This window comes from Strix uralensis, chromosome 11, assembly GCF_047716275.1.
Source record: "Strix uralensis isolate ZFMK-TIS-50842 chromosome 11, bStrUra1, whole genome shotgun sequence".
NCBI classification, from domain to species: domain Eukaryota; kingdom Metazoa; phylum Chordata; class Aves; order Strigiformes; family Strigidae; genus Strix; species Strix uralensis.
The window spans coordinates 16984405-16994412 of NC_133982.1; the positions used below are offsets into that span (position 1 = coordinate 16984405).

Below are 10008 nucleotides of genomic sequence, written 5' to 3' on the forward strand. Positions count from 1 at the left end.
AGAACATAAAGCAGAGGTCTGTATTTCAAGAGTAAGAGCAAGCATATAGTTTTGCACATGCAGGTATAAGTGCATCACTATTCTTTGTATTTTCCCCTACATTTATTTTTCTTGCCTATTTTTTTATTAATAATAGCCAAAGGAATAATAGATATTAAATTATGCTAGGTACTTCACCTTTATCTCCTTCAGTATACCTTAAAACCTTTCCATAAAATAGAATACTGACTATCAAGAGACCAAATGTTAGACTTAAGTAGAAGCAAATAGGTCAAAATAAAATGCATTTAACTGGGAAACCATCTAAAATTTTCTTGGAACAAGCCACACACGTTACTGGCATTAAACAGTACACGTTTGAACACTCTGACCTAACATGTAAGATAAAGACGACCACAGAACACTCCAGAGGAAAAAAAAAAAATGTACGGAGAACGTGAGTTTGTATACATAGGAGATAAAGTCAAATGCTTTAATAATTTATTATCATAACATGAACAAAAATTAAACACTGGCACTTTAATAACTGGCTTTTTTTTTTGCTTAAACTTCAATTACTAAATTGTGCTCCTGGCTAGTATATCAGGTGCTGATAATGAATATTCAGGAACAGTACTTTTGCTCCATGAAAAAAAACTGTTCAAAAGTAATAAAGGATTATCTTTTTTATATATATATGTAAAGATAATTTAAATTGGAACTAAAAGTGAAGCTAAAGTCTGCTCAAGTGATGTTAATAAAATTGAGTTAAATTTAGGAGAAAACGTAACATAATTAAGAGGTTCAGAAAGGCACATTAGCATCTGCTGGAAAAGTAATTTTTATATATTAAAACTTTAATGCTTTGTATTATCATTCTAATGCACAGTCTTACATGGACAAATCAAAGATGAGCATGAACTTCATACTAGACTCTGTAGCATACATATTGCTGATCATGGGTGCAGGCTGCATTCAAGTTACATTTGACCTGCGGATTTAATGGAACCTTAGCAGAGTACAAAGGTAAATCAAGAAAGTAATGATCTTGAGGTGGCAAAAAGGTTTCTTTACATTGCTTTTCTGTGATGGAGGAGTCACCATCTCAAGAGAAATCTTTGCAGGTGACAGGCTTGAAAAGGAGACACTCTTACACCCAGAGTGAGGAGACCAAAGGCCTTGCAAAATTCAGATGTGGCTAACATGGAGGAATCTGACTTACTCTGGGTTTTAAATATGACTAATACTTTTTGCAATCCTAGTCTGGATTTGAGATCATGGTTAGAAGTTATCAAGTGTTTTATGAGCAGCTGAAATAGCGAGTCCTGCTTTCCTGATCGTCGGCAGCCGCACACCCAACCAGCGCTGCATTGCTGCAGCATCCCCACTCCTGTGCCATACTCAAGCAGAGGCTGCGATATTTCTGAGCTATACGTTACTGTCCGGTCAACTGGCACATAGATGCCGGTTGCTTGGTCAGCAAGGAAAGCAGAAAAGATAGCCTTTGCACTCATTTCATAGTTCTTTCTTTAGCAGAAGCACTAATTTGTCTCTACAACCTCCAGCCTCCCCCAAAGCACAGAAACTCTAGAACTGAAATTTGTTGAAACTGAACATCAAAAGCTCAAGGCCTCTAACAGCTCGATTGCATAAGCCCTGCCTCCTTAAGCAGCCAGGATAAAAATACAGCTACATGAAAAATAAATGAGCAGCATTTCCTGACTCTGAAACCAGAAAATAATGACATGAAACCAAAATCAAATGCAACAATATCGCCTGTATTGCCAAATGTCAGCATTAATGCTCCCTCTCCCAGCTCCCAGACTTGTTAAACAAATGAGCCTTATAATGTATTTTGCAAGTGAAAGATCCTGAAGTGGAAGAAGTAAACTCCGACACCAAGACCCTTAACAAAAATTGCTGTTGCTTGCTCTAAGAGTTTTGTACTGAGGGGGATTCAGTCTGATCTCACTCCTGTCACTATCAGTATTTTCTCTTTTGATCAAATGAGCAGTTTTGCAACACTAGCAGTAGTCTGAGATTTTAGATCAAAACTAGTATCTCAATACTGGAGATCAAGTCAACCCGTGAAAGTCAAAGGGCCAGTATCGTGTGTTCACAGACCAGACATCTTTATATACTAGAAACAAATACTCTATTTAAAACATACCTGATGTGCTATGTTTTCCCTGAACACCTCAGCTGTGCCTCCATGGTGCTGGGTGCACTGCCATGTTATCATCCTGGTTATCCTCACTACAGGTTTGGTGGCATTTTTGGAAACACGTTTCAACTCTAAATTTTTTTAAGTCTCCTGGAGAGACACCTGATTTTGGTTGCACAGAAATCCCCTTAGGAGAACTTCCCCCTTTTTTCCTTGTTTTTCTTGTTATGACTTTTTTTACCTTAAGTTTTAAAATGAAAGCGTTGGACTTAAAGAGGATGAAGGTGAAATGAATAAGCCTCCTAAAGCCAAGGAGAAAAACCTTAAAATACAGACTCCCATGAACACAACATGTCTCCTCCTGCTGCATTAACGCCGCTTCACGAAATGGCGACTGCCTCTGTAGACAGCTGCCTAAAAACGCACAAACACCCCGCTGGAAACCAGAAATGCAACTTTTTTTTTTTTTTTTAAAGCCTTCATTTTTCTCTCTTTACATTCAGTCCCTCGGGGACTCCCGAGAGCTCTCCGCAAAGCTGTAACCTGACAAACAGCGAAGCGACGGGGAGCGCACAGCGCTCTCCTTGTGCCCGGAGCAGCCTCTCCCACCTGCCTTCAGCTTTTGGGAAACACCCGGGACTGCCCCACGCTGGCGTGGGGTGAGTGGATGCCTGCAGGCTGCTACGCGGGGCTCTGGACTCCAGCGCCCTGTACAGTGCAAATAAATCTGCTGATTCAGCCGGTATCACCGCGATCTTGCGTTTCCAGAATTTTCTCCCTCCGCTTCCCAAATATAAAGGGACTTTTGTGCTAAATACTGAGCTGGAGCACTGATGGGCTCCGTGTAGGGCGCCATGTGGTATTTGGTTTCTCGCTACAGTACATGTTTTTATAATGATGGGGGAAGGGAAAGGGAGCTGCTCTTTCCAGCATGCCAATAATCTGTTGCAAAGGACTGGAGCGCTCAGAGCCAATTAGTCCTGAAGTTAACCATTTAACTGCTGAAAAAACTCAAGTCTCGGGCACAGACTCAGCGAGATTAAGGACAGAAAACACTGCGTGGGTACCCACGGCATCGACCTTAGTGCAGATTTGTTCACAGACGCATTTTTCGACACTTTAGTACTAAATACTTTCGATACACAACAACAAGCTCCCTTAAATCACAGCATGCAAAGGTGGGACAGCTATATCCAGAATACACATACCACACAATTTCAATAGAAGCTGGATGTGTTTCAGGATCCGTGCCAGCCTGTGGCAGAACCATGACAGCCACCCACAGGAGCTGCACTCCCAATACAGATTTCAGGTGGGTGCAGGTCGCTGCCATGGGAACGGCAAACCAGTGCAGCCCACCGTGGGGTGGGAAGGGTCAGGGTGCTGCCCTGGCAGAGGAAGGAGGTTGTGTCACTGCAGCCTCTCAGGAAAAACACCAAAAAGTGGGGCAAACTAAGAAAGAAATGGCAGTCTGTCTCCCTCATCCCTGGACTGTGCCCAGACACAAAGACACACTTTGGACCTCCCTGAACCAGTCTTGTTTTTCTAGCCCCTTTCTAACCCCTCCATTAGAACAAGACCAAAAAAACAGTTTTAATATTCTGTAGTTTAATTTGTCATAAACTTTAAATGCCTGAGGCAGACTAGCTCACAGCTTGTCTTGTGCTGCTGAACAAGCCAGGGAAAAAGATGGATGGGGAATTCCCAGCCTTAGTCTTTTTCTCCAGGGGCAAGTCTGAACACAGCCAGGGAGTACAGACAAATTAGACCTAATACAGAGCAACAGTAACATGCTCCCACTTGACCCAGCAGGCCGGTAAACCTATTTTTGTGCTCTTTTTTTAATTCCATGACATACCAGCGAATATTGGCTCACACTCCCAGTGTTGCCAGAAGACCAGCAGAGCTTGCAGAGTACAGTGAAGTGCCCTAGCATACTGAAAGCAGCCTCTCCACCCCAGCTCGTCAGCCCTGGCAAGAAGCAGTTTATTTGCTTGGGAGGGGCCATACTAGCCCTGCAGGTCTGCTTCCAGTCCAAGTAAGTGCTGCAGTGGACATGAAAGGCGTATTCCTACACCACTGTGGATGAAAATTAAATTAAATCTCCCTGCTTGCCGTGGAGAAAGTCCAGTGCATGTGGAAGCTGAATGCTATTTCCCTTGAAGGGCTATAGCAAGGCTGGCACCATAACGCATCTCACTTTTAAGCTCCAGGAAGAATTCTGACTACATTAAGGTATAACTTTACATTCAAATTAAAAACACTGTAGAGGGAGGAAAATGCATGGCTAAGAAAAAAGCAGATTATTTAAGCATGTGAGCTGTCAGAGCTCTGGCAATACAAGAGCTCTCTTGTTCCTGTTGCCTCCCACAGCTGCATTCACTAAATATATCCTGGGCAGAGAACTGCATTTCTCCACCCCTCTCTCAGCCCAATCAGGTTTGCACAAACACCACCAGGCTCCCTTGGGACATGCAGATAAGCAGCAGTGATGCCCTAGTTACAGGCATCTTGAAGGACAGAAGTGACTAATAATGTCTACAACAGGGTGAAATTGTTACATCCACAGGTTATTTTGAGAGGGAGTGCATGCAGCCGATCACTAACTGTTAAAAACAGGGTGGTTTGTTCTCCGTAAGGATACACTCCATTTGAATGTCAGAATCAGTTACTGGAAGTTATTCCCATTGGATGATTTTCAATAGCTCGTGGAAAAAACTGTGATCCCAGAGCAAACTCAAGCAGAAGAATAATGGTCACCTCTATTCAAAAAAAAAAAATCAGCTCCTGACAGATTTAGAGGTGAGCAGTGGTCTTCAGTGCCTCAGGGACTGCCTGGCCCACAGAGAGGAATCCCAGTTTTACCTTCCATCAAGTCAAGGCTCTGTGGCATATTGCCTGATCATATATCTGCCTCTGGGGGAAAAAAAGAAACCTACAACTGAATTTCCATAGTGCCAAGGTGCTTCCCCCCCATGACCACCATTCTGCTGTCCACGTTCCTCCTATTCTCACCTTGCATCTTTTACTTGCAAGGGCACATATATTCTTTGGTCCAGCACAATGGAGCCTGGATCCCAACTGCAGCCTTGAAACACTGCTTCAATCACAGCAACAAAGAGGAGGAAGAACCATCCCTTCTGATATAGTTAATTCTACAGTGGATCAAATTCTGGCAGAAAGGGAGTCATTTTGGTGGCTTTCCTCGCTTTCAAGCTGTGAGCCAGCAGGGATTTTGACCCTCCTGGTCCCTGCTTCTTTCTCTCCTCACAGTTCCCTGTTTCTTCAACACCTCCAGCTCTTCTAGCAGCAAAGCAAATCTGACAGAGTCTAGTAAATTTTCAAGCTTTCTCATTTTAAGGAGTCAGTGGGAGCAGACTATATCTGCAATCAAACCTCACAGGAGGGAGAATTAAATATCTCATGCATGACCTTAATCCATAGGATTTTTTAGATAGTTTTTCTTGTAATCTCAATACTTGGAGTTTATCAGGCATTCAAATCATATCTGTAGCGCTAGAACATTTTGCAACAAAAAAGAACCCAAATTCATTTTGATGTAATTATGCAGTCACACAAGTCACATGCTTGCTGTGGAATAAATATAAATACTAAGCTTTTGGGAGTAACTGGCAGACTTAAATCGAAGTGTAAAAAAAACCCAGGGAGGAAAGCTATCTATTATAAGGAAGAGAGATCAGTATTAGATGTCAAATTGCAGTAAAATGGCACAACATATGTATGAAGAGTCTTTTAAAATATCTCCTTTTTTCAATCTGCAAAACATAAAAGAACCTAAACTCATACTTAAGCATCCACATAAAGGACAGATCTTATTTTCAAAGGTAGCAATATAATTTGAAGTATTTAAAACCTTTGAAATCAGGTAATTCTTTCACAAAATGGCCACAGATCCCTAAGCTTAATCAAAGAGTTGAAAGCCAGAAAAGTTAGAAAACTGGGCTGTGTTTTTTGTCCCTTTCCTACATGTTTTCTTCTCTGCTTTTCTTGCCTTCCTGAAACAAACTGTCCTCAAAGACTCTTCTAATTTTGTGTTTGGAAATTGCCACTATTTTCATTAGCGACATTGCTGTAGAAGAACTACACCCTGCTGCACCGGTTGTAACAAAAATGTGCCTTGTTCACTGGGGACAGAAGTGGTATTGCCTGCTCTGATCTCATAAGGTCTGCTGGATCCTATGGACTTCTAAGCACACAGAGAAAGATGTAGTCTCATCTATGTGCTTTTAAGAAGGAAATACAAAATGTGAAACCAGATGTTAAGACTGAGCCACAGAGAAGCCACGGGAGTGCGAGTTACCTTCAACAACACTGCAGTTCTAAAAGCAAACAAAGGCATAAGAAACTAGGATGGAAGGTTTCATTCCTCAGACAAGGCAGTGACTCACCCACATTCCTAACTGCTCAAACAAGGGAGGCAAACCCTCTTCCTGGCAGACCAGACCCTCCGCCTTTTATTGTGCAGAGCAAATCCCAAGCAAAGGCAAGTCGCAGTGGGGGCACATTGTAGCAGACACAACACAGGGCCACACGTAAGGGATCCTCCTTTGCAAGCTGCTGTATTAACTTGCCTTCTTGAAAAGATGCAAAACTTCAGAAGTTCTGATTTTCACATCTGAAAACAAAGAAAAAGGGCTACTACTACTAATTGCTTTTCAAGAGCCAAAAAACTCCTATCTTCTTGGATACCAGGGTTTTCGGAAATTGCTAAGAGGCAGTAGTTGACTTTTTTTAAAAAAAAACAATCCAAGGACAGATAAGTTAAAAAGTTAACTAAGGGGAGCCAAGCAGTGTTTAAGGTGGATAAGGTGCTGTTTCTAACCATCAGTTTATTCATATGGGAAAATTTGACCTGGGGTATGGAAACTCACCATCCTAAACATCTGCTCAGTCATTCCCAACATACGAGGCAGACTTCAGTGATGAAGGACAAGCATGATCCAGGTGAGAGAGAGCTCACAGCCAAGCTGCTAAACATGCCCAGCTCCACCCTTCCTGTGCACCTCTCTGGGACATGGGGAGTGCTGTGCAGGTCCCCAGATGGCAGGGGCATCAGCTGAGCCATCAGCAGCAGGGATGAAGAGGAGGTAGTAGAAGGGCTGGATGTGAGGAAGCAGGACCAAAAAGGAGCACAGAAAGCAGAGAATATTGCCAGTTTTCAAGAGCAACTCCAGGAAGCCACATCTTTAAGCTATAAACCTCAGAGAGGTTGTGGTTAGGAGACAAACATTGGTGGGTGATGGGGCTGCAGGTAGGGCTATACCAATGCCCAGGGAGAGATGCCTCAAAGCCATGATTCATCTGGAGCCCCCCCAAGGAGCAGGGCTGAGTAGGTGGTCCCCTCTGTAGCTGTGCCAGGGCTCTGCTGGGTGAGGTTCGTTCATCTGTGTGATGGAGGATGCCAGATTATGAGCATAAAATTCCCCTCTGGCTTCACACTCTGCAAAGCAAAATTAAGGCTGACGCTCAGGGTGTTCCACCCTATACCAAGTTTTTCAATTATCAGGTTTCCAGTGGTAGCCAGACACCCCAAAATAACATGTTCCTTCGTTCCTCCTGAGGGTGCCCAGAGCTGCTGCAAAAAGCAAATGGCAGCGTTACCTAACAGAGAGGACTTGTTTGCTTAACAGTTATCAGTGTAGGTTTGGCTGCTGGCATAGGGAGAGACCTTGACAACACAGGCTGCTAGCAGAGGAGCACAAAGCTGTGTTATTAATGGAAGTATCAAGCCTCACACAAATAAAATAAGCTATTCTGCAGCTGAAGCCGTGCTCAAGACATCGTGAAAATGCCTGTTGCCCTAACGCTGCTGCCGTACTTGAAGCCTAGCCCCAGTGAGCAGGGAAAGCATGCAAACTCGATCCTCTGTGCTGCTGCAGATTTTTCTGGTGGCATTTGAAATATTTCAGGCATTTCAGACAGCCCTCAGTGGGCTAGAGCAGAGACGCACCCATCAGGACTCCAGAGCTTACGTAAAAAAAAAAAAAATCTGTTTATCAAGTTGCAGAACAGCAACTATCCATCTAGTTTATTAGATGGAAACAACAAAAGCAGGGGGAGATTTTGCTGTCGTTATTTCTCCCCAATTCAACACACTGCCTTGATTAAGTGACTGTTATGATCAGTGCAACAGCAAACAAACACCACAAGCTCGTTATAAGACATTTCCTTGTGCAAAGGCAGAGAAACCATCACAGGAGATGGACCCCGAGCATATTATTATTACTGAGTATTTTGGCTGGCTCGTGCTATTTAGAAGCTCCAGTTCTGCCAGGCTGCTCGAGAAAGGCAGCATTTGTCCCCTGCCTTCGGCATGGAAGCACAACTTAAATCCCTCCTCGGGAACAAAGGTGCTTCCCAGGAGCCTGGCGTGCTGCCGGCATGCCGAGCGCGTAGCCAAGCAACGGCAGCCAGATCGGGCCTTGCGCCTCACCCGTGATGCTCCAGCCTCCACAAACAATTCTTGCCACGTAGACAAGACCGTGCAGGGTAATGGAAAATTACTGCAGGCTTTTTCTTAAAGGGCGAGAATCTCCACTGGCAGAGAAGGTTGGTCTGCATCCCAGCGCACCCCAGGGTAATTTTTTGTTTCCTGCGAGAAAGGCTGTAGTGCGTCACTAGCACGCTGAGGCGTTAATAAAGGCAGATATCATTTGCATGATATTTCAACTGACTGTGGTGATTAAAAAATGTAAAGCAGAGAGCTAAGCTGGAGCGGGGGTGGGGGGGGGAAGAAGAGCCGAGCAGCCAGAGGCAGGAGGTGAACAAGCCGGCAGCTGCCTTTCTAAAACTGCTTTCGACACAGCCTCAAACATGGCGACCTTAACGCGGCACAGTTAATATTAGCCAAGAGCTGATGCCAGAATAATCCTCTTGCACTTGGCAGGCGCAATGTTTTAACAACTGCCTGGCAAATTTTTGCCTGCAAGGCTGCAGAAAGAGAAAATGCCTTTAAAGAAAGAGCAAACTTACTTTGCTAGTTGTTAAGACTATTATCAGGACAACAGCAATTTTTTAAAAGTTATGGCCACGTTTACCTCCAGTTTCCAGTGTGAAAGAAAGCTTATTTTTTAAGCCAGCATTATGCCTACCTAGCTTAAAATGCCATGCTACAGAGCCACACAAATAGCTACAGTAGCATTAAACAGCCCATTCAAACTACTGCACTTTCACTGTGTGAAAATCAGAGATTTGCAGACTTACCAGTTGGGCAGGGCAACATCTGCCTGGCAAGCACACAGCCACAAAAGCTGCCCAGCAGGACGGTCACAGCACTGCTGCATAAACAGCGCTCTTTGCAGGGTTCAGAATTAGCTCCTGTATCCATTACAAGTTTCATTTCATCTCCTCAAGGAGCAAACCACACTGCCTGTTCCTCAGGGCACCTATGGGGAGCCAACTGTGTCTAGCCTGCAGCAAAAAGAGAGAGGCAAGCCTGCTCCTCTTGCTATAACCGTTTTGCTCACTGCATGCAGCTGTGGCTCATGATGGCCCTGCCTTGGTTGGAGGATGCAGCTGTGCTTTCTGCCCTCTTGGGACCTGCCTGCAATTTAAGGTGTTTCTTGCTAGACTGGTTCTAGGTCAGCTGCTGCAGCAACATCACTTTTGCTCTTCCCCATCTTCATGTTTTGGTTCATCTCCTATCTGTTTTTCTCAGATAAGCGCTGGTTAAAGTCTCAACCCAAATCTTTTCATTTTGTTGTAGCCAGCAAATGAAAATGAAGCCCCTGTACTGAGTTAGGGGACTTCTTTGTAATAGAAACTCCCCCCCACCCCCCTGCTTAAATAGAAACCTTTGTTGCGACGCTGCTTTCATTGCAAGCTCCACAGGGAAAGTCATTACA

The 10008-nt window shown here is 44.0% G+C and overlaps 1 protein-coding gene across 3 annotated transcripts in view; it reads right to left on the reverse strand.

The window, feature by feature from the left end:
• CHD2 (chromodomain helicase DNA binding protein 2) overlaps positions 1-9593 on the reverse strand; it is a 93036-nt gene extending 83443 nt beyond the window's left edge. The window contains exon 1 of one of the 3 annotated variants that reach the window (XM_074880311.1): positions 9368-9593. The gene's annotated coding sequence lies outside the window, so the exon portion shown is untranslated. Of the gene's footprint in view, positions 1-4001; positions 4022-7035; positions 7158-9367 lie in introns of those variants that run through there. The other 2 variants (XM_074880312.1, XM_074880315.1) reach the window with 2 other exon arrangements.
• Between the last annotated feature and the right edge of the window lie 415 nt (positions 9594-10008).